At 42.3% G+C, this 24,116-nt stretch overlaps 1 protein-coding gene across 1 annotated transcript in view; it reads left to right on the top strand.

Moving 5' to 3' along the window:
- Window positions 1-1,834: 1,834 nt before the first annotated feature.
- The window catches only part of HTR2C (5-hydroxytryptamine receptor 2C), a 246,253-nt gene continuing 223,971 nt past the window's right edge, over window positions 1,835-24,116 (top strand). The window contains exon 1 of the mRNA XM_055727470.1: window positions 1,835-2,665. The gene's annotated coding sequence lies outside the window, so the exon portion shown is untranslated. The remainder of the gene's footprint in view (window positions 2,666-24,116) is intronic.

The raw sequence follows: 24,116 nt of genomic DNA on the forward strand, positions 1-24,116 counted from the left end.
GTAAGTTGTGACCCTACCAGCCTGGGTTTTTCACACCAAACTACTCTATTGCACACAATGGAATAACTCAAATCAGCATTTGATCTTAATTTAATAGGCAGCACTTTCCACTTAATTTAATCTTGATTGACCATTCAGGTCCTGCACTTTACCTGTGCGTAGAATATTTCTATTCAATATGTTGCAGGGGACTGCCACACTTCAGGACAGGTACTTGTAGCGATGTTATGGTAGTCACTATGCTGCATTTGCTTACTAATCAGATGAGTTCATGAAGCATTATACTTGAGAAATCCTCAGCTATGCTCTGTAGAACAGATTTGGTCTTTGATACTCAGGGGAAAAACTTCAGGAGTATAAAGCCTCTGCTAGCATTTTGATTACTACTTATACACATTTTGTAGGTCTGGTGGCAGAAAGGCTTTATTTAAGATGTGTAGTGCTTAATAAAGACAAATTTAAACTAAATCACTGTGGTATTTTTGCATGAAGCTCCATGGCCTGGAAGCAGAGAAATTTGCATTGCACTTGTCTCATCAGGTGATCAAGTTTTAACAGCCCCTCTGTACTAGCACTGCATCAGCAGTAACTCTTCAGTGGTTCTGTGTTAATGGTATAAAGCCTGTCCCTTTTCTTTCAGGCTATTTTTCAGACAAGCCTTGAAGTTAAACTATGCTTATCTTACAGCTTCTTCACCACAGTAATTCATTTTGCCTTTGTGTGCTCAGGCTAAAATGTCCATGCTGCTAATAGCTTCCCTCACGGCAATGGAGGCAGGTATTGATCAGGTTAATTTTGGTGCCTCCCATGGGCTTGGAGAATCCAAGGTGTTAACATGATGCAAAGTGGTTTAACAAGGGCCAGGGCTTCGTACGATTCCATCCTGCTCAGAAAAGCATGTTGTGTATGGCAACAACCACTACCGAGAAAAAGCAGAGGTTTTTAGCAGGGTAAGTTCCCTGTTTTACAGGCTTCTAGAGGGTGTTTGGGGGAGCAGGGGAGGGAAAAGCTTAATGTGGGTTGAAGTTACTGGCATTGTTCCTGTTGAATCTGAACTCTGACATACGGAAGGACAAGCCAGAGTATCCCAAGGCATGCAGAAGAGGGTATGGGGAGAAACAGAGAGAGAACACGTGGCTTTCAGCTGGTGCACGGCCCGCTGGCTGCAGCTCTGTGGCAGGAGGGAGGTGACTGTGGCACCAGATGCTACAGTCAGTCTGAGAACTCCTGAACTCATCACAGCTTTAGCATGTGTGGCACATCGGATTCCAGTGTCTCGCAGCTCCTGGCTTTGAGAAGAGTTGCAGAAGGCATATCTTTTCTGAGTAACGTTGGGGTGCAAACCTGCACCTCTGGCGGGAGCAGTGCCACTAACCGGCTCTCCTGCCAAGCCCAGAAGAGGGGTGCCAGGCCCTCCTTGCCTGCTGGGGCCGTGTGTGGGATATGGCGAGGGAGTGGCCAAGCTGCCCCACATCTGACTGGGATGCTGGCAGAGGGGCCAGTGATAGGGTGAGCATTTCAGCTGGGTGACAGGGACATGACTTGGCTCCTGGGACAGTGGTGGAGATGCAGGAGGTCTCACTCGCAGTCCCTGATTTAGGGGCTTTTCTGCTAGCTACCCCTTCCCTTCCTGGCTTCTGGGGTGCTCTCCTTCCCCTGCCTTGGACAGTGCTCCTGCCCGGGCTTCTTGGCTGCCTGCAGATGGGTGAGGTGCTGAGGCTGGAGCTGTGGGTGTTTGCATCTCCAACAGGCACATGTGAGCAATGTGCCTTTAAGACTAGCAGGAGAGCAATAGTATCTCCCTCCCTCCTGTTAATTGTAGCATGTTTTTCAGCCATGCTTTCCAGTCACATTCGCAGGCTGTGAGAGGGAGCAGTGCTGAAGCTCGCAAGCTGAGTCCCATCCAGACGGTGTGTGCTCACCCACAGCGTGGGTGCCTGCAGGTGATGGGCAGCGCCTGGGGCTGGAGAGCTTTGTGCCAGAAGCAGGATCCCTGTGTGCCTGAGTTTTGGTGACACTGCTGGGCTCACCACGTCACCAGTGCCCCTCACCTCCTCGCCTGTGTGGCTGTGGCCTCCAGCTGCAGGTCCAGCGCTGGCTGCCCACCCCAGCGGGCCCTCGCAGGGGCTCCTGCGTTAGCTATGAGCGGTGCTTTGCCGGTGCTTGGGGGTGGGTGATGCAGCGGGAGCCGCGTGGTGCCTGGCTGGGGCTGCCGTGGGCTGCTGTGAGAATGCCTGGCTCCTCGAGTGCAAAGTGACTGCAACTAACTCGAGGTTGGGACTACTTCTTGGAGGATGCCCTGTGTGTCTCCAGTTAATCCTCTCTGGCCTCACCGCAGAATGTTTGGAATTGCTTGCTCACCCATGCCGAGGGGGGACAGAGGCATAGGCCTCCAGAGGGTTAAGAGCATCTGCCTTTACGCCAAGTGTTCGAGCAGGAAATAATCTGCAGAGATACATGTGCAGCAATTCAACTGCTGCTGCTCTCCCAGGCTGCCGCTGCTGCAGTTCGGTGTGTGAGAGAAGCCGTGCTGCTCACAGAAGATGCTTTCTTGGTGTGTCCGATGCACCGGGCATGGCAGCAGAGCCCCGGCTGTCTGAGCTGGGGTAAATGTCTCCATCCAGGAGGAATTATGTTGACTCGCTGGCTCTGTCGGCTCACTGAGGTAGGTGCTGCTGCCTGTGCAATATGCCATGATCTCTGTTGGGGGGATACAGTCCTCATCCTGGGCTATAAAATTTAAAAAAAATCTTTCCATGGGAACAGGGTTTAATTCGCAGCCTAATGCCAGACAGAAATATGTGTCTGTGGGTTTTGTGTGTGCAGCAGGGAGGAGAGAGCAAAGGATACCTCAGTGATACCTTTAATGCCTGGCTATAAAGTTGTTGCACTTAATTGGAATGAACTTACCTTGGTCTCTGTGGAATGCACCTGGGAGCTTTTGCTTCTTCCTGGCATATGACCTTTCGAAGGAGTTGGCTGCAGTATGCTGGGTTGTGCTTCGGTTCAGAAACAGGGACACAGTGCACTCTACAGGTCCCTTCATTCTGCTCCCATGGATGTGGCGAGGACAGAGGACACCCACATGGAGAGAGAAAATGCTGTCGACAGGGAGGTGCTGTTTTTTGGAGGAGTGAAATTACACTGAAAGGAAGGAAAGAGATGCTCTTCCCTGAGGAAGAGGGAGTTGTAAGGTCTTAAGGGTCGATCTTGGTGTTTAGAAGTAGAGAAGGAAATCGGGTTTAGAAGCAGCCTATGTGAGTGTGATGGTTGTGTTTTGCTTTCCCAGCTCTGGAGAGGAGTTTTGTTCATCTCTGCTAACTGCTTTACAACCTGCAACCTTTGCTTGAGGATTTTTTGCACCAATACCTGGGAGACAAAAACTGTCAGTGGCATGACATTTCCTTAGGCTCGTTTAGGAAGGTGCCTTCCTGGGAAATCCCTAACAACATCAGTAGCAGCTAAAGCTATTCCTTTCTCACTGGCGGGGCATGCATTTCTGGTTTGTCTTGAGACCTCCAGTGGGAGCTTTACTCTGTAAAGCTGAAAGGGAAGTTTTCAAAGAATTTCCCCTGGAAAAGCAGGGTGTTGGGCGTTGGATACCTATTTGATTTGGTTCTCCTGGCTGACCTCGTATGTTTGCATGTTGACACCTGAGCATGTGAGTGCAGACCCTTCCAAGGAAACCTGGCTGTACAGAATAGGTAGGTGCTGCCTGGATTACGTGCCTGGATCACGTGGGATGTTTGTGCATGTTTCTGGCATTGCAGATCTATTAAGATAGCACAGCTAACGGTGCCATTGCTGTGTAACAGTTACAGAAGTGTTTCTGTGGCATCCTGGCAGAACAAATGTGTCATTCATAGCTGCACTCTTGAGAAAAAAGAGCAGGACTGTCATCTGCACTGCAAATCTTTTTAGTCACTTTTGTTTTCTTTAGTCAGGGCAGAAATGCTCTGACCAAACGTATCTGGTTGCGATACGTTCCAGTCAGAGCATTTCTTCTTTCCTCCTCAACTTCCCCAGGGCTGTTGCGCTATGCTTGACTCAGCACTGACATACCTCGTAGGGAAAGCTGGATGAAGGATCCCCCTTTTTAGCTGTAATTTGGGCCCAAATGCAGGCAAGAATGTATCCTTTTTTTGCAAGAACAGGACACTTGTGCATCCTCCTTTGGGATCCTGTAGGGAAGACCTCTGCTGGTCTGCAGGACCTCTGTGTTGGAAGTGGAGGAACAAAAGTGGGTCTGGTAGATTGTTGCTGTGTGCGAATCAAGAAGCCACAACCCTGCTGGGGATGGAGGCTGCGACGATGCCTGGGGAATAGCTACTCCTCTCTGTCCTGGGAAAGAGAATCCCTTCTTACTCACACACTAGGTAGAGCTGGGCAGCAGTGCTCTGTAGCAACTCTTGTTTCTCCCACAAAAGAGGAGAAAAATCTTCTGGCTTCATTCAGAGAGGTGAAAATACAAATGTACGAACACCCAGTGGAGTCCCACTGGTGTTATACTGGTATAAGGTCACCTGAATGACTTCTCTCTAGAAGAGCACTTATAAAAGGCAGTGAGTGTTAAATAATCTAATTGCCTGTGCAGAAAACACTAGAAAAATTATATGTTAATCATCCCATTTACTGCTATTTGCACAGAGGCAGAATGGTCATTAGAACTGGCTGAATTAAAGTAAAATGCTTCTCACAAGCACAATTTCAAAATTCAAAATTAATTTGGTGGTAACTGTTTTGGTTGTCTTTGTGCCCCTATTCCAGCAAGTGCATTTTTCAGAAAGTACTTTTGCGAAAATAGAAAATGTGGGAGCATATTCACATGTGATGTTGTCTGCAAGAGTGGTCAGGAATACGTGCCTTACAGCCGTGCTCCCATCCACTCAGGAAATCAAACCAGTACATTTGAACTACTGATTATTTCTGAGCAACCTTTCTGCTCAGTAATAAAGTTTTGCATTAAGCTCTAACAGTGTGGAAGTTGAGAGGTATTTACTAGAGTTATTAATGGTAACTTTGAAAATTGTAATTCATTAAATGGGGGCTGGTCAGCATTGCATGTCACACATGCTGTACTGATACCTTCCTTTGCCTGACAGTCACGTAAATGTCCATCTTGCAGAGCAAGGGGAGGGCCCTCCTCGGCATGTTCCACGGGTGCTTTGCTGCAAGATAGAGAAAAGCCTGACATTCATATGGGTCCAGCAGTGGCCTGGCAGCAGCAATGCTGGGATCCCTGTGGGGTTTGCCTTATACATCAGGTCCCATGCCTGGCAAGCCACGCTGGGACGGCTGGCCAGTCGTGTGCTGCTTGGCGGTCACAAGTGGTGCAGGGAATGGACAACAGACAAGTGCAATGGGAATAAATTAAATCTTCAAGAACTGTTTGCTAGGGAGTGACTTCCCTGGTTTTTGTAGGGAGGTAAATGAAATCAGTCATTAGGTGCTTGCACTCTTTCAGTGACTGTTGTTGCATTTTTAGGATTTGGACACTGCTTGTAAACCAGCTAAAGGTGACCAAAGCCTGTCATCCAGAAACTGTTGAGTTGGAGAAAAAAATGCCTTTCTGATAGTGCCTGGAGTATCTTTAAGAAACTGTGCTACTGCATTTGAAATCTATCTGGCATTGTACCACTTACAAAATGCATTCACAGTAGGTGGTGGCATCAGCCTCCTCTTAGTGAATGCAGATATTTATATTATGCAAAAGGTTTTCTCACTTTGCTGCATTCAGATGATGACTGGAGATACCGTTCTTGTTAGATGAAAACTCAAGACTGACTTCAGAGGTGAATTCAGGGAGCGATTTCTATTTAATATATATAGCAACAAATAGGAACAAAGCTGCTTAAGGATTACTTTAATGATGAATTATTATATGGCTCTCACCAGTCTGAAAAGCAATAAAAGTCAAAACGGAGTGCTAGGATTTAGTCATTTAGAAAATGCATCGAAAGGAACCTGTGTTGTAGAGAGGGTTTTACACCAAAACAAAGTAAAAGTGTTTTGTGGTGCAAAAGCATCAAGTGACTTTCCACGCAAAGGTAAGAAGCAGCTGCTCCCTATTGTTTATTATTCCAGAAAGTTATTTTCTTTGGTTGTTAGTAACTTTTAATTATTTTTTTTAAAACCCTGACTGATTTCCTCCCCCCACCACCCTGTTTCAGGACAGATGCTGTCATAGTACTTTTTCTTTTGAATGCTATAATTTTTATTACTAATCCTAATTAAACACTGTAATTTCTGAAAATCAGATTAATTTGAACCATCAGACCAATGCAAATTCTGTAATCATCGGAGACCATAAAATGTTCAAGGGACTGTAATTTTACTACAGAGCTGTAGTGGCATGTGTCCAAGGATCTTGCTACCTTTGTTCACATGGCATGCATCGTAATGTGAGCACTTCTGCGTAATGCAGCACAAATGCAAATGATGCGTTCCTCAGCTGTTGAATTGCACATTCTAGCCATAAGTTAACAAACCTTAGAAAAATGACATCACTTCTTTCATCACTGAAATACTTTTCCCTTGCTATTAATATTGTATGAATTCTGTGGTATCTGCACAACGGATAAGGGAGCAGATAGAGCTGGGAAGTTGTTGCACACCAAAATTGCACTTTATTTGTGAGCTATGTAGTAGTGGACATGATACAGGTAACACTACTGTCACCCAAAATTTTTCTACCTTTGGGCCACAGTCCATGAACTCAGGTTGCACAGAAGCTGGTTTGATCTCCAGCCAGGATACGAGTTGATCATCACTTCAGTCTCCTGGGCAGCGGGACAGGTACTGTGAGGTTCTGGTAACGTGGTTCCTTTTAGACATTATTTTGGTCTTTTGGTCTTTTTTTTTTTTTGCCACAGGTATTAGGTAGCAAATAATTAATTTTGGTTCCAAATCAAGCAGTGACAAGGTTGGTCTCCCTGCTCTGTCCCAGTTTTATTTCTGAGGTGGTGACATTAAGGAAGATCTCACTGGTCATTATGGATGTAATTACACAGCACTGACCGACAGAAAGGCGTTAATCTGATGCTGTAAACATCTACACTGGAGTTCATTGTTTAGACTTCCTTCACAGCAGAGGAAAGAGGTGTGCTGAGGGAGCCATTACCCCTGCTTATTTTAGGACTCTACAATAATAATGAATCGCAGGCTAGAAATGCCCAGCCTAGTCTCTCTAGTGATGCAGATGGAACCTGCCTAAGAGGCTTGCGAGGATGGCTGCAGCACCAGGTGAGATGAACCCCACCAAGCAATGGTGGCTGGTTTCAGTCCTTTTCCAGAAAATTGCTCAGCTCCACCTGGGCTGCTCCAGGCTCCTTTGAGGGGTTTGGTGGAAATGAAAGGCATGGTGGGGGATTTGACCCTGCAGGTTTAACTCTGCAATAGGAATTATTGAATGTGTACTGTGAAGTACGTGCTGCTGTTTGCCACTGAGCATCCCAGTAGCAGGTATCCCTTAGTATCTGTTCATGGGACCTGATATTACTACTTGATTGTAAGTACATTCTTTTTGATCACTACTACAGGTCATGCATTTTGCCCCCTGTTAAAGAGCAACAACATCTTCTAGACTTGTATGTTTCAGGCTTTATGGTGAAACTGAAGTGGGAAAATCCATGCCAGTTTAGAGACTGATGCGGATGATACTTGTTTGTGTCACGGGGTTTTGCAGATCTCCTGCTCCTGCCCGCTTCCCCACCACCTTGCTTGTACGCAGGGAGTTACTATTGCAGAGAAAGACTGGTAGTGTGAGATTTCTCCCATAAAACATTTTATATTTGGGATTTACCCAGCAGGCTTGTTTCAGCCAAAATGTGGAATTCAGGAGTGTGTTTTCATGCCAAAACTTGCAGCATTTGACCATGAATGCCTAACTCCTTTCTTTTTCAGCATGTGCAACATCCAGGAAGCTCTGGGCAGACAAGTATGATTTTGTAACAGCTATTGCTTGCAAAAGAAAAAATAAAAAAGATTGCATAAGCATATTAATTATCCATAGTTTAATGTATATAATGGTTTGCAAACAGTTATTGTGGACATTGTTATCTGAAAGATTATAATTTTAATGGTTCTAATGGGGGCTATTGTAGGTCTACTGAAGCTCTTACGGATACTGCTTAATTTTAATATATGGTCTATTTGAAAAAGCCTGTATTTTTAGATTTTATGGTACCCAGTATTATGTGCTTGGCTTATGACAATAAAATCATAGTTGAATGCTGGAAAGAATGTGAATATATCTATAACAAGATCTCTTGTCTTGATAACTTACCTGTTTTAACATCACCACCTCTGTTTTCTAAAATTGTTTGCAAATGGAAAGCCTCTTGTAAGCATGTAAATCGGAGCATTGTGGTGTGAATACGGCAAATATTCTCTAGCAGTCCTTGGCTCTGTAAGACATACATGATTGTTAGGATCATGCTTTTTGATGTCCTAACACAGGCTACAGAAAATCTCATTCAGCAATTTCTCGTTGCCTTTCAGAAGCATATTCAGCCTTTTTTAACAAATGCAGATAACTGGGACTTAAAGGTTCCTGAGGGTAGTTGTTTTGGTGAATAATTATTTCCCGTGATTTAAAAAGAAAAATAATGTCCAATTTGAGTTTATTTCCTTGTTCCAGAATCTGCTTCTTCCTTTGTCTGCTTAGTTAAGGGACCTGCTAATAATGGAAATAATTTCCCATGATATGGACAAATCATTGTTCAGCCTTCTTTTTGCTAAAGTGATCATATCATTTAAACTCTTTCCACACAATCTGTTTTCAGGCCCTCAAACTGTATGCATTTCTCTCCCAGTTTTTCAGCATCTTTTGGGGCTGTGAACAGCAGAGGTAGCTATTCTGGTACAGCAGAACACCCCATTCTACTAATATTCTCAATAGCACCGTATACAGAATATCATTTTTTTAACCTTCTTCAAATTTGCTTCTCTTCAAACATCCAAGCGTGTCATTAGATCCTGTAGTTTCAGCATGGCCCTGGGACCTCATCTTCCATTTATCTGCCCTGAGTCCCATATATATTTTTAAGTCTCTGATTTCCAACATACAGTTCACCCCTCTGTAAGTGGGGTAGATCGTTCAGCATTCTTTGATCCTACACAAGTAGAAAGACTTGTGTCTTCCTTTGTAACAGTCTCTGATCTTTGACAGGGATGGGCATATGAGGGGGACTGAGTTGTTTGGCTGTAGTCATCTGAGTTTGGCAATATTTGTCACTTAAGCCAGTTCTAAGCTGCACTGAGCTGAGAACTTGTCTCTGTAGTCCCAGTTAAAAGCATTTCCATTCACTGATGTTTCTTCATTAGAATTACATCTTGTTGATTATCGGTGATTTTTGAAGTGTTCTCCAGTAATGTCATGTAATGGTATTCTCACAGTCAGTATGTGGTGTGTTGCTGAGTTGTTTGCAAAAAACAAGCCTGTAACACTGGCACAGCTGCTATTTTTTTTGCCCCTCAACCTGCTTTATTAAGCGTATTAAAAATCATTTCAGGATTATCCAAGAGGACTGATTGAAGTTCACATCATATGCAGATACAGAGCTCCTTGCAGTTGCAACCCTCTACTGCTTTCCACTTCCTGATGGCCATTGGATGATACTTTCTGCAAGAGACTGAACAGATTTCTGTTGCTGTTGTGGTATTCATAAAATCACCCATGACAAAGATAAAGCAAATTACAAATCTGGTGTTTGAGCACTTTTCTATTTCCCCATACTTTTTGTAATTTTGGGGTTTCCTGCTGGTGCTCAATTTACTTACTTACTTTTAATTCCCTAGGAGTTCAGTCCTCTAGCAATTAATTTTCCTGTGATGTTGCTCTGGGGCTCATGTTTAGGCTAGACAGCCACCTTGATCACTTACAGTTGCTGGAGTAATACAGCCCTTTGTGGTCCATCAAAAACTCGACTCTTCAACTCCTCACCTCACACTGCTGGCATCCAGGTCTTTTCTTTAGCTTGATCATCTTTTTTCCATTGCTTCTCCCTTGAGGTACTTTCCTTCCAGCAGGAATATGGAGTAAAAACCTTTCCTCCTCGGATTGTTGTGGTGTTGCTTTCTGTTTCCCACCCCTCAGTACTCACCCTGGTATTTCTTATGTATTTGACACCCCTTGTCCTTATCGCTGGGTCTTTATGATTCCACCTTGATTACTTTTTTCTCTCTTTTTGTCATCTTCATTTTTTTCACAGGTTTTTCTTGAACAGGCCATTTGTTTCTTTGACATAACAGTTACTGACAGCCTGGTATCCTGCCTCCAACAGTGGCAAATAGCAGATGTTTAGAGAATAATATAAGAAACAGGGTGAGAATATAATAACCCTAATATATCCTGCCAGCAGCAATCAGTATCATGTATGCCTGATGCTGTGAATGTGTTTAAGCATAGCCCGGTGGGGGATATAATGCCTAAAACCATGTGGGTGAGGACAGGATAATTTTACAAGATGGCAAATTTTCTTGTGAAACTGCCTGTCGCCAAACACGCTGCCCTCTCCTTGCCTGGCATTGCTTTGCTGAGCACAAAGAGCCACGACAAGCTCCGTGCTGTTTCTGAGCCAGTCCTGCAGTTCATCTGTGGGGCTCCTTGCACCTGACTGAGGAGGAGCTTGTGTTTCCCTCCCTTGGAGGCTCCTCGAGGAGGTGATTGCAGTGTGGCGAGGTGAAGGGAGAAGTTCTTGTGTTTGGTTATGAGCCCTTACGTGATCGTGCTGCCTGGCAGCTTCCTCTAGCTTTCAAACTGACTGGTTGTAACAGAAGCCGACATATCTGGAAGTGTGATGTTGTAAAAAAATTTGTGAAAATCATGGCTGCATGGGGAAGGGACAGACCCCAAACAGTATCCCTCAGCTCCAGAGAGGTCACAGGTGTCTGCCTGATGCATGGCAGGGCAGCCCAGGAGCACCACCAGCATGCACATGGTGGCCAGGTGACCGGCAGCACAGGCTGGCCCCAAGCTGTGTAGCTGCTCTTCTTGATCAGTGGTTTGGAGATGCAGGGCTTCACATACAGCGCATGGGAGGCTGGGAGGGTTACCAAGATGTGGACTTTGCTATGGTGTGATATTGAGCTGTATTACAGCAGCCAGGGTTTTCGGAGGACGTATGTGGGGGAATTGGAGGGATTTTGCTGTCTGCATCTCCATGACTACTTTGGGCTTCATTCTTTATTTCCAGATCATTTGTTTTATGAAAACTTCTCTGGTATTCCTTTAAATCTGTTACGAGATCTGAACTGTATGAAGCAAGTAGAAAAATACATTTGATTTTTTTTTTAAATGCTAGGTTTGAAGTTGCATTTAAAAATATCTCTATTAGCAAGTAGAATATATTATCCAGAACACTGAGCAGCTAAATCAGAGGAGTGATGTTCCAGGCGTTAGACCTCTAATTACTAGTTCTTCAATTGTGCTCTTTCTGTTACCATCAGTACTTTAGCAGCCAACATACCACAGTTTGATTTATTCTCAGCTGATGGTCAGCTTTACCGACAGAATTATTTTATTTCAGAGACATATTTTCTTCACAGGGTGTATTTTCTTTTGTGGTTGTTGCTTCGTTCATTACTATCTGCAAAATTTTTGGAGAAGTCCTTGGATCTTTCTCAGGATAACATATAAAACACCGATGGGAAGACACAGACACTTCATTGACATGACTGGTCTTCAGTACTCAGCTCTTCACTGTTTGACCTCACCAGTAAGGACAAGAGTTCTCTGTTCATATAAGTAAGTCTGTAAGTCCCTACAGCGCTAACTGCTCCAGTGTATGCCACGTGATTGTTGAATTAGATTGGACATTAATCTTCCTGTCATTTTTCCCCCCCTTTCCTCCCAGAAGCAAAGGAGTGCCTATAATGAGCTACACTAAGTGATCCTAGCAGTGGCTTTAGGGGATGTTCAGGAGAACAGGGGAAGCATGCAGTGTGCCTTTCCCAGATGGAGGTTTCCAACTCTGTGCAAAGTTATGTGTGCCAGAGCTCAGGAGTGTGTGCATATGTATATTAGCTTGTTATAAATTAAGGGCAGAAAGGCACATAATTCCTTTGATGCCAAAGGGAACCGTATCTGGAGACTCAGGGTAGAAATATGCCTACCGATATATGTTTTAGTTCTGTATAAATCATCTGTAAGTATAGCACACTATTCATTTAGTGGGTGACAGTGTTATTTAGGGGTGATACGAAACAGTCACAAAGTAATAAGGGCTGCCTGAGAAGAAAATATGTGCTAAAGCTCTTAGGTGTAATGCTAATTTAAATAAAACATGTGCTCTGTTGGGGCTGCAGAATATTTCTCTTAGAAGTCTTAATAATATTCAAGCTCTAGATGCTTAAAAGTTGGTTTTCTTCAACATGAAGATGCCATGATTATTTAAGAACTCGTTATTTAGACCCTTTTTTAAGTTGGATTGATTCATTCTGTTCCTAAAAGAATGTTTTACTGTTCTCCTAGCATTAGGGACACCTGTGCTTATCTAACGTATGTAAATGCAGTCCAGCAGTGCATACCCCTAACCACAACAGAAAGCACAGGGAACTAACTGCTCATCATGCTGCCAAGTCAGACTGTCTCAAGTCAGGCTGATGAGCAAGGGCATGTTGAGTGGCTATTACTTTAACGATTGCTAATGCTGATACAGTGCATAGAAAAGAGTGTAACTCTTTCTAAAAGCTGAATAAAAATAAATGTTGCAAAAAGAAATCTAACTTTATATTAAACCAAATCATAAGTATGCCAAAAGGGTAATGAAAAGCTGTTCTACCTGGGGGTAGTTTATTGTCCCTGATCTTTATTTCTTTAAGCATTATTCACTTTGCTTGGACACTGTGCTGTAAAATCCTTTCCTGAAGCGATAACCTTGTGCTACGTGCAGACCAAGTTTGGTTAGATTGGAGTTATTGCCATAGTGCAATGCAGATACTTGATAGTCATGGTGCAAATACTAGAATGAATAAGTTTTACTAACTGTAAGTATATATATATTTTTTTTATATATTAAAAGGTTAGTGTGCATTTTTTCATGTTTTAGTATCGGAATGTGGATTAAAGTATAATCATGATAAAAAGTTGCTGCATTGACAGTATCAGCTCATGGGAGTGCTGGATGAATTCCCTTTTTCAGCCTGAGAAGCAGTATTTTTTCCCAAGGTGAAATGAAATGTTTTAGTCTGTGGTAAGCCCTGAAAGAAATAGGTGCTATTAACTGGAGATTTAAACCTTGTCCCTGGCTGCTGCTGGCTCCAGATTTTTCTCTTTGTATTTCTCCAACTTGTGTTGTATACCTTGTGTTGATTTAGTCTGTCAAAGTAGGCTGGAGAAGCTTGGCTCATCTTGGGCTTCCAATTAATTTTCTGAAGCGTTGTAGGGGACGAGGTATGGTTTCCCCCTGGCTCTTTCAGCTGTGGCAGGACAAATGCTGTATCTTCCTGCAGCACTTCAGTGAGACCTCCTGTGCCTTGGGAAAGAACACATGTAGTTACTGTGCTAATGATGCTAATTTGGTAGAAAAGGTACCCAGGACAGCAAGTTTCCTCCCTCCCTGCTGAAGCAATAAGCTCTGTGGGCTCACAGTGGTCCCCTCCGTTGCTGTTTTGGCTGCTGGGCTCGTGACTTCTTTTCTATCTCTCCTCACCTCTCACAAAATACTGTTTCAAAGGTCACAGGTTTTTTTAATGCATATCTTAGCAGGAAGAGATGGCTGGCAGCTATTTTAATGTTCTGCAAGGTAAACTCTTCAGCAAACGAGTATGATGATGTGTGTGCGGCAGAGTGAGAGGCAGTTCTGCCGTTGTCCCAGGCTGTGAGAAGACACCTGGGCATGGATAAGCAGTCTGGCGAGGGTTCTTATAGATTCATAACTGGAATCACACATTCTGGATTTCTTTTTTTTAATCTGACATTTTTAAGTCTATCCAAACATGTTTCTACAGTAGACTGCTTAACATTGCCTCTCTTCCTTGAGGGTATAAAGAGTTTAACTACCTGATTTTGTCAAAATTTTGAAATCCAGCTCTTTAGTGTTTACAGGTATTTTCACATTTTTGATATCACTGTTTTTTCAATATATTATTTTTATATATATATAAATATATATTTATATTATATATAAATATAATATTTTTCAATACATTAAGAGAGGTCATACATCACTGATAATGCAGACTTCAGCACGTTGACATCTAACTGTTGCATGGTGACACATAGCGGTGTAAAGTGACTGCACTAATCTTGCAGGGTGTTTATTGCTTCCACAGAACTGGCATGGGGGTGCGGGGTGGGGGGCCGGGAGAGAAAGAAAAAAAAAAAAAAAAAGGACTTGTTTCATGCCATGTTTTGCTGAATGTACAGCCAGTGAGATCCATTGCAAACATCCCTTGACTGTAGCTCTGGCATATGTAAAATGGTGTGATGGGGAGCTGAGCTGGTATCTGTGCCTACCTCAGCAACGTGTCATTTGTTTAACATTCATGGATTTCACTTTCCTGAGCCCCTCCTGAGAGGGATGAAGCTAGAAGTGACCTGCAATAGCTGTAAGACAAACAAACACTTAAGTTTTTGTGTAATGCTTTCCAGCACGCCTCTACTGTGCTGTCCAAAGGATCTCTTATTAAGGCTTTACAAGATTAGCTAGTCATATAGCTTTAATGCTCTGTTTGTCATCTGGTTATTAGCTGTGGCTGAAGGAAGAACTAAATTCAGAATCTAAATCAGAGACTCTCAGTATATGTATAACAAACAAAGAAACAAACCCCAACCTCTTCTTACTCTCTAAATAGTGTCGCTCTACAGCTGCGTCAATGTCATGCATAGGCTGTGTCCTGGGCTATGGATTCAAGAAGATAATTTTGACCGGGAGATGACTATCAGCTACATCACTCCCCCGAGCAATGATGAATTCAAAACCCTCTATAGAGTTTGCAAGTGAGTTTACAATGCTGTCTTACAATGATGCAGAAGACCACATCTCCCAGAGACATGCAAAAAGCTTGCTGGAAACATTTTGTGAATAATAATTATAGAGCCATATTCACCTCTGATTTTTGTTTTGAGATTTCTGGGAGAAAACTATGCACGCTGAGATGGATAGCATTTTCTCTTTCACTGTGTGTTGCTCAGGGACTTCTTTTTTGCTTCTGGCTGATTGAGGAAAAATGAGAAAATACTTAAATTGAACGCAAGACTTCCTAATAGTATGAAAAGCATCCTAAGGGGCTGGATGTATGTTGTAACGGCAGCTTTTTCTTTGAAGTTGGGTAGCTGAGAGGTAAGCTTGAAAATCTTGATTTAATTTTCTAAGAGAGTTCAGTTTAGTCAGGATGATAGATTTTTGATTGGAGAGAAAATAGAAGAAAAGTGTGAGACCACCTATTTTTATTTATTTTTTTTTTAAGATTATAGGAAAAGGTAGCTCCTTTTGGACAAGAGGCCCTGTTATCCCTTTCTTGTTTTGCACAAATGTAGATGCTGGCTCTGGAAAAGATGAAGACTGAAGAACAAATTGCTGCCTGGAGTTGTTGCTCCCATCTTTTATAACAGCTGTTGCTGTACTGCATAAAGAAATCCATTGCAATGGCAGTGCTAGGGTATATGTAATTCCAGAAATCCATTAGGATTTTAGTCACTTCTGAGGGTAAGTTACCTGTTTGTTTAACAGCTCTTTAACTATCAGAGAACCTTTTGAGAGTGCTCAGTGTTTACAGATTCTGTAATCTGTTTCCTGGGGTTTGGTGCAGTTACTGCTCATAGCAGAGCTCTACAAATAGTTGACTTTTTGGATGATATGGTTCATTTTTGTGCAATCTCTGAGGCTTGTTATGGGATATAACATCTCCAGATTAAACATTTTCCCATGTAAATGGCTTTTTATTGCAGGTGGTGGTTGCAGGCAAGGAGGGAAGGATATTAGAAAGGGAAGCTGTATGAGGATTTAGCAAATAAAAGTTATATAATATTTATGTATCAGCCACATCCCGTTAGATGCCTTTGAATATCATATGCGACAGCATCATTCCAAATACCAATTATTGTTTCACTGTACCTGCAGTGGTTGAGGTGGACTGCGAGGCCCAAGCTACCAAAGGGTTCCTTAAATCAAGACATCAAGTCTTCCAGAATAAATATTCTACTGCTCAGGTTTACACTGTGTGATTATCAACAGCACTGAATAAATGTGTAAAATCTTAGAAGCTGTGTGCAATGTCTTACCCAGAAAGGTCTCTGGTAGCTGTGAAAACTCTGCTGGCAGTCAGCAAGGGGTTATGTCCTCAGGAGCCACAGTCTCCTATGCCTTATGTGAAGAGCAGGAAAAAAAGAGAGGAGCTGGCCCTCAATGCAGAAACTTCTCAAGTTTGCAGCTGAAAACCTGCCAGAGCTAAATGGAGAAATATCTTGTCTCAGACTTACTGAAAATGTCCCTCAAAACAGCTCTATTCCACTCTGCCCTACATTGAAAATAAAGATGATAACTTTGCTTTCTGTCTTCTGATTGCATTCAATGAAATGCACAAATGCTGGCAGGATGAGACTGAATATCATGTTCTGAATGTGCAATAGTCTTTTTTTTCCGAGAAGCTTTATTTTATGATTTCATTATTGCATGACAGGGGTTTGTCTGTGCTCGTAATAAGAAGGGAATTTAATTGAATTCTGAATTTTATAGGCAAAAGAATTACTAGAAGGGGTTTCTCATAATGTTGACAATTCTTTTATAACACTTATTTATAGGCATTTCATGGCCGACACAGATGTATGTACAGAAATAGTATATATTTATAGACTAAGCCTATAGTTTAAGGCAAATAAGTAGGCCTTGCCTTTAGTAGAATATTTTCCTGCATAAGGACTCCGATTTTAAATAGTGTGGATAATGGTGTCTTTGCCATCTGAGGAGTGTATGGGTATGACTCATAGTGTCATAAATACTATGGCTATTACAGTGAGCATCCAAGTGAAATTACACAAAATTATATATTTGCCAGGGTTCTTTTCTCTAACGGCCAAACTTCAAAATAGAAAGCTTTATTATGCATTTTGATGCATTTGAACTACTGAATGTTCTTGCTGGCCCACCAGACAGTTTAATAGGGCTCCTGAACATCATCAATAATTCATGTGTCTCTTAAACAAGGATGTGGTACTTGTTGTTCAACTATAATCTGAGCATACGGTATTGTGAGCTACTATGGGATGCTCAGGGGCATGCTCACTGCTGGACCTTGATCTTATGGCAGTGCAAGGTTCTCGGGTTTGAACCCACTATGGGTGATGCTCCCAAACAGGGAAGCGGCCTCTCTGCCCTCACCGTAACTGTTGCTTTTCATGAAAGGGAGATGATTGTTAGCCGAGGATGTGGTGAGCTCCCTTCAGTGTGACTTGCCTGATGTAAATGGTGTAAATCATCTCCAGCATATGACTGTCAGTGCTGGCTGGACCAAAAATGGGAAACTGATGGTCCAGGTGGAGAGGTGTGGAGGAAGCCTAGGCTGGGATATGTGAGGGTGCAGATAGCATTAGCAGGAATGAAAGTGAGTGTTATAAACTGGAATACCCTGTTCCAGTTAAAGACAGAACTGAAAATCCAGTGATTATTGTAGGATATGTTAACTGATATTTACAAAGAAACATAATGGGGTGTGATTTTTTTTATTCTTTTGAAGTATGACTTTGGTTTTATTCTCATTTCACAGCACTGTGACATCCCTTGTTACACTAAATACCATATCCAGATAGAAGGTTTTAGAATCAAAGAGGATGAGAAGGGCCAAGAGTGAGTACAAGGAAGGCTGTCCCCAAGGGCCTGTCCCCTTGACATGCCTCAGGGAGTTCTCCTGGCAACATTTGCTGTCTTTGATCTCATTTTACCATTGGAGAACTGAGGTATGCAAAGCACTGAGGCATGATATGTCTAGGATGAGCATCTCGGCAGAGCTGGGATGTGACTATGAATTTCCTGGATAGCAGTCAATCTTTTCCTGCAAGAATCTTCATCCTGTAGAGTTGTCATATTTGAGCTGTGCTCATGTGTCTATACAAATAGAGTAAGAAGTTACAAAGAGCTCAGAAATTAAGGGTGTAGTGTTTTGCACAGGTATTCCTGCAAACTGTTAACAATGTCATTTTTTAATAAGACTTTGTTGCACAAGAGCAATAACTTGTAATATAAATGCAAGAAAACATATAACTTATTCAAGTGAGTGTTTTACCGTAGGTGGAATGAGTCCGAAGTCAAGACCTTCTCTCTCCCTATTTGAACTACTGTTTTTTACCAGGCTTCTAGGAAAAATCTCACGCTGACTTCCTGAGTTTGTGTTTGCTGTCTGGATAACGGCCAGATTGTGCCCCATCTTTCTTCAGGATGCAGAAGACTGCAAAGAACTCCATGCCTATGCAGCTTTCAGGAGTCAAGCTGCAATCCCCAGGCGACCATGAGCTGTGGTGGTTTGAAAATAGCTATCTTGCAGCTATCTTGAGGACTGGGAATGCAGCACAGTGTTGCACCCTGCCAGCGTGATGTCTGTGGTCAATGAGCTGGGGAGCAGCAGGAGTCTGTTCAGCTCTGTCACATCCTGACATTACTTAGGGGCTGGGGGAGGTGCAGTTGCATTGGCACTGGTGCTGTGTTCCTTACACCTTAGGCTCTGAGTTTCTAGCAAGGATGGGCTGGAGCTCCCATTTTTCCATCCAGACTGCAAAGAGGTCAGTCCTAATGTTATCCTAGATCTGGACTCTTCCCCTGGCGTGCAAGTTTATTGCATGTCTGTGCAGAGGCGGGTGCTAGGTGGTAATCCACAATGCTAGCACACTGCTTAACACAGAACAGAACTTTTTATACACTTTGAACAATTTTTACAATTATGTTCAGTCACACTTAGTTCTCATTGCTTCTTACAAGTCTCTTCCCCATTTAAAGGTCCGGTGTTCTTTTTTCACTGCACATGTTCTGTGGGGAGGGGGCTTTGTTAGTAGGGGGCTTTCTTTGCTCTAGGATGGATCTTTTAGTATGCTAATTAGAATAGTTCATACATAATTCTGGCTTTTTCTGTTTAGTCTCATTAACCATTTGGTTCTCCTCGAGCTTATCTTGTGCTGCAGCTTGTCATATTTATGGTGTCTGTTCCTTCTCCCAAGGCCATGTTTTGTTAACTAAGGATTTAACTGACATCCTCTGTTCTTCAAATTCTTTGTTTTCCACTATAGATATTTACCTTTTTTTCCCTTCTCTTTTTGGTTTTTTTTTTTTTGTTTTTTTTTTAAACTAAATAATTCTTTTGTCACTAACAAAGTGCAACTTGTTTTGGGAATGGTTTTCAGGTGGTGGGTGTGTTTGAAAAGAAAAATGATGCTTCTTCACTTGCTTTTGGCTGTAATGATGGCATTAAGTTTTCAGCATTTCTCTTTTAACTGCTGCATTTCAGTGATGCTTTTCCTCTAGCTGGCTGGAGTGTTGGGGCTGAGATGAGAATTCTGGTTCTGTGGTGAAAGAGCAAACGAAAGTGGCTGACAATGATTACCAGCCATCTTGTGCTTGTGCTTCAGAGGGGTGGCTGGGAAGAAAAGGCTGGTTGTGCCGTTCCAAGGGTTACCGTACTTGCTTGTCTGGGACACGCAGCCTGAGCAAACCCACTTTTTCTTTAGGCTGTCAGCAGGGCATCTGAGATCATAGCTCAGGTACCACACAGGACAGTGTTTGTCATGTGGAAGCTGGAAATTCTAGCACTTGAATCTGCAGATCAAAGCTTGTTTCCAAGATGTTTGAGTCTGACATAAAAGGGTTGTGAGTCCCCACTGACTGTGGCTGAGCTTTGAGCAATGCTGCCTCTGTTGCCTATTACATCCTGCAGCTGCTGCTTACGTAGTGGTACAGGTTGTGTTGCTGTTGCCCAAACTGCTCATCACTAATGAAGTACCTCTGAAATGTGACAGGATGATACCATTTCATAATGAATTATTTTATCCCTGTTTTCCTCTCTCATCACTGTGACAACTGCTGGAGTCCCTCCAGACTGTTAGTGGGCTACAGCCTGGGACCCTCTTTTCAAATCTGTTTTCTGCTTTACTTCTTAGTGTCGAGTTTTGTTTCCATGGAAACTCCCCAACCTAATTCAAATTATAAGACTGTCAGGTGCATAAACAATACTGTCATTAAAGAGTGTTCTCAGCTCTGGACAGTTGCTCGTCCTGTGTCCCAGACAGCATGGTGGCAGGAGAGGCTATGTGGCCACCAAAACTTGATGGGAGCCTGCAAGGCTTTGGAAGAGCTTGTGAAGCCAGCTGCTGCACATCTGGAGAGGGGTTTCCTTTGGCTGGTGTTCCTTAAAGCTGTTGTGCCCATAACAATTATATCCATAGAAAGGAGAAATATTTTGTCATTATCAAAAGGGTGTGCTTGGGTTACATGTAAAAGCCTGTCTGCAATGTTCACATTGAAAAGAACAGATTTACAGCATGAGTAAAAATGTTAAACAGAAAATACATTGTTTCCAGGAAAAATGGATTAACCACGAAGTGTACCTTAGAGTTAAAAAGGTTAACTTCTATCACTGAGCACAGAAATACGCCTGTGAGATACCCAGGCAATTTTTGTGTCCATAGTGCTGTGATGAATAAGAATTGTTGATTAGCATTAATATTTTCCGTCCTGCTTCCACCCTGGCATAACATAAACTGCTTATGGCAATATCTTCCTCTTTTCACTCCCATCCCTACAGTTGTCACTGAAGGAGAACATCAGCAACAGAAAAAAGCCTACTTTAATGATTTAGAGACAAAAGTACTGTGCCTGAAATAATAGTTTTTCCCTTCCTGTCTTTGTGAAGCTTTACAGATACTGTTATATTACTTGTTGTAAATGCCAAATTAGCAGGACAAAAACACGGTGCACACGAGAATTTGCAGCCCTTTAAGGAAGAGTCATTAGACTGTGAGATAAAATGTGGCTCTGCATCTCTCTAAAAATAAGATATTTGCATCTGCATAAGGACTTCAGTTTTGGTAGCCGGGAATAGTCTAAGTATCTTCATTGTAATTATTAAGAATTATTAACTTGCACAATTACTGCTTTGAGAGAGATGTGAATGTACGTGGTATTTCAGAGGATATGGAGAAGCGAAGAATTTATTGCTATTTAAAAATCTGGAGGAGTTTACTTGTTTGCTGGCAAATAATATAGGAATGCAAGAATTGCCAGGCTGGGGAAGGCTTCAGGTCCGTCTTGTTTGGTGTCTCTGCTCTGACAGGCGCTAAGGTCAGGCATTTCAGAGAAAGGGAGGAGACTTCTTTTAGCAGAGGTGAGATAATTTCTTCAGCCAGTGAAAGCCAGTAGGTGGAAGAGGGAGGACAGCAGAGGTGCAGAATGGGTATTACTTTTCTTGTCGCTTTTTTTTTTAAATGGCTGTCACTTTATGTTTGAAAAACCCTAAAAGAATATAATCAGTTTGGAACGTGGTCAGTGCCAGGAGGCTTCACATAAATCAGCATCTACTCAGGTTTCCCAAGGTGAGATTTTGGTGCTCAGAAGTTCCTTTCTACCTGGCCACTCACGCAGCTGCAGCCTGAGGACTGCCTTAGGGCCCCCTGAACTCACCGAGGGGGGGTCTCACTGTTCATTGAGTCTTGGATGATGTTCAGATAGCAGCACCGAACCCTGCCCCCCCCCCCAGCCTGCTGCCTGGAAGTCAGGAGCAGCAGGGGTTTCTGCAGTGTGGGGTGGGGGGGTCAGGTCACAGATTTGCTGATCATCTGCTTATGTGATGCAAGAACTGTAACCTTTTCTGGAACTACTGCAAAATGCCCACAATTCTGCATTTGAGAACTGTTGTCACATACCAATTTAAACTATTTTCCATTCTTCTTCTGTAAAACTGTAGCTGCGTGTTGTCATTCTGTAATGGGATGGAATCCTTCTGTTCAGCAGTGTAGATCAGCTCCGTTCTGCATCTTCTCCGTAGCGTGTCAGGTTTTTGTGTTGGCTTTTTTGTTTTGTTTTTAACTTCTTGCACTGATTAAAATAGATGAGATAGGATGTACTTTTTGCCTGAAAAGTGCCAGAACTGGAAGTCTAAAATAGGACTGTACTCACAGGTGCAGATATTCCTTGTCAACAAATAGGTGTCAGCTCACTGTTCCCAATTGCTTCTTTCATCGGTTGGATTGTGAATGCTCCTGCTGGGTCTTGGTGCAGACTACCATTTGGCTATCATTTTGGCCTCAAGAAGTATTTCCTGCTGCAGAATGCTACTGGAATAAGCTCTTAACACGCCTGTCCTCTGGTCCTTGGAAAGCCTCATTTTTCACAGTACATTTTCTTTTGAAGTCTGATTCAAAGCCCATTGTAATCAGTGTAGTCTCCTATGCATTTTAATGCAGCCAAATCAATGGTCATGCGTTTAGGAACAAAGAATATCGCTTGCAGAGTGCCATGATGTTGAAAGGGACTGGGCATCATGCTGAAACCCAGCCAAGTGTGAGCTTCAGCTTTGTGCGCCTGGATGCGGCCCTTGGATGTACCTGTGGGGGGAAGGATCATTGCTCCTGTACACCTGCTGATGAGATGGCTGCCTCGACATTCAGCCCCACTCTGATCTTAACATGTTTTAAAGAAGGATTATAGCCATTTGTAGAGGGTTCAGAAACGTTCTGCAAAAATGCCTGTAAAACCTGCATTTTTGATGAAAAGCTCAGCCTAGTTAATATAAGGTTAGGAGGATACTTATCAGAATTGTATAAATACTACAGTGGAAGATTTATGATGGCAGGAGTATTTTTAAATAAATAAATTAAATAGGTAAAAGTGAAACTATATAAATATTTTTTTTGTTAATGTCTGTTAAATTGATATTCCTTAGAATATCTGTTTGCTGAAGCAGCTTTTAAATATAATGTTTTTAACTATATATAACATTATCTTGCTGATATGAATGTTTTCTCTCAAGAGCAAAATCTCTGGCTAAATATTCTGGGCAAGTAATGCAGCTGTCTTTAAAAGAAAGCCTTTGAAATGCACATATTAAGTAAGTGAAGAAAGGAAAGTTGGGTGAAGAATTTTTTTTTCTTTCCCAACTTTAAACTGTTGACCTTAGATGTTGCTCACAGATTTAATAATTATAAAATTATAAGAAAGATTTTCTTTTTCTCAGATTTTACTTCTTTTTAAACAACTGTCATGAGATTTACAGTTCACTACGTGTGTTGCAAATAGGATTTTATACTAAGATAACAGTTTTGAGATTACAGCTGCATTTTTTTAATACATCATTTATTATGGTAAGACTGAATAAATGTTCTATGCATCAATGTCCTTTGAGTAACATGCTTCATTTTTTAGTTCTGTCAATACCATGCTCAGCTGAAAGCACTGTCCATGTAAGGGTCTCATTCCAACTCCACACAGGCAGATTGCCACCCATGACCATGTGGCATCAGTTTATGTCCTGCATCTTCCTTGACTGTTTGAAAATTATACGCTTTGGAAAGCAGAAAGGGATTTTGATTTTCAAATACAATGTTCTCAAGGCAGACTTGCCTTGGGAAACCATAAGCTGTATTCTTGCCTTGGAGATTTTTAAATTCACTAAAAAAAAGCTTCAGTAGAAGCAAAAGATGTGGGTCAGTGTGGCAGTGTCACAAAATCCAAATGGATGACATTTTAATACCAAACAGAATTGCACTTCTGGAAAATAATAATAACAGTAATTACTTTAACCTGCTTGATCTGCTTCAGAATGTTTCATTTGCACTAAAAAAGCTCTGGGATTTCCTTGTGTGGTTGATGCTGTTAGTATTGCAGACCAATGCTTTTAATGATAGTAACATGTCTGTTGAAGTACAGCATATGGGTAATATAGGAGTAAGAATAATATAGATTTAACTAAACTGGCTTAATGTGCCTCCTCCTGCTGGAAAAAACCCGATAAACAGAGAATGAGATGGCACGAAGAAGCAAAGAAGCTCATCAGATAACAAAAACGCAACGTGCAATCAGCTCCACTGGTCTTTGCAGAGAAACTGCCCCAGAAATGCTGCCAGGGAGTGAGAAAGATGAAATCCCAAAAGGTAAATGGGAATAAAGGAGCCTGTATATTTAAAAGAAAGTGGCAAG

Source organism: Falco cherrug, chromosome 15 (assembly GCF_023634085.1).
Source record: "Falco cherrug isolate bFalChe1 chromosome 15, bFalChe1.pri, whole genome shotgun sequence".
Classification (NCBI taxonomy): domain Eukaryota; kingdom Metazoa; phylum Chordata; class Aves; order Falconiformes; family Falconidae; genus Falco; species Falco cherrug.